Raw genomic sequence first — 930 nt, 5'->3', positions numbered from 1 at the left:
CTGATGCCTTTGAAACTTGCTCTAAGATATTTGTGTATGCGCGCATGTGTGTAATGGAGACAATAAAACCAAATCATGACAGGCATTTCTCATGCGCTTGTGAAAGAAATGAAATAAATATTTGCATCTGGCTAATATTTGAGCGTCAGACAAAATGCTTTTATGATTTTAGTCACCTTATTTTAGGTCTTGAGTTAAAATCCTCCTCCCAAAGTTGACAATCATCCTTTTGTGAACCCTTAAGATTAGTACCATACAAATAATGATAACAAGATAATATTCTGCACCTTCAGCGCAATTTGTGGCTTGTGTTTATGTAAAAAAATATTCGTACAAATTTTGACGGTTAATTTTTGTTGCTACTGTGGTGTAATCGAAAAGCAATTTTGATCTAGATAACCTGTGAACCAGCCACTATCATCTCCATCACATTTTATATATCTAGGATTACATTGCTTAATCTATCAGTCCTATTTTGAGACACTCTAGTGCTCTTTCTAGGAGGACGAGTGGTTGAGTGGTGTTTTACTTGTTGGCTCCAATACTTTATGTGCTAATTGCAAATTGTTAAGAAGAAAGTCAAGATGTAATGTCGTTACTTTATGAAAAACATTGTATTTGTTATTATATACTTCAAAGGTATAAAGATTTAATAAATATCACTGGCAGCGATCTGCCTAGGAGGCTATAACACAGTTTAATATTATTGAAGCCAGAACATATTTCACACAGGAAGATCTTCCGGCTATTCTTTGTAAAGCATAGATCTGAGTGAAAGTTTAGCTTAGTGCACAGAATAATGAAAATGCAAACAGTTGGTCTGACTAAACCATCAAATAGAAAGTAAACACCAGCATTTTCGTGCGTGCGTATGTGTGCATATACACTGAAGCATACATATGCACATTATGAATGTGTGTGTGTAAACAT

Source organism: Octopus sinensis, linkage group LG5 (genome assembly GCF_006345805.1).
Source record: "Octopus sinensis linkage group LG5, ASM634580v1, whole genome shotgun sequence".
NCBI lineage: Eukaryota > Metazoa > Mollusca > Cephalopoda > Octopoda > Octopodidae > Octopus > Octopus sinensis.
The sequence above is the reverse complement of the archived record's forward strand: the minus strand, read 5'-3'. Positions refer to the sequence as shown.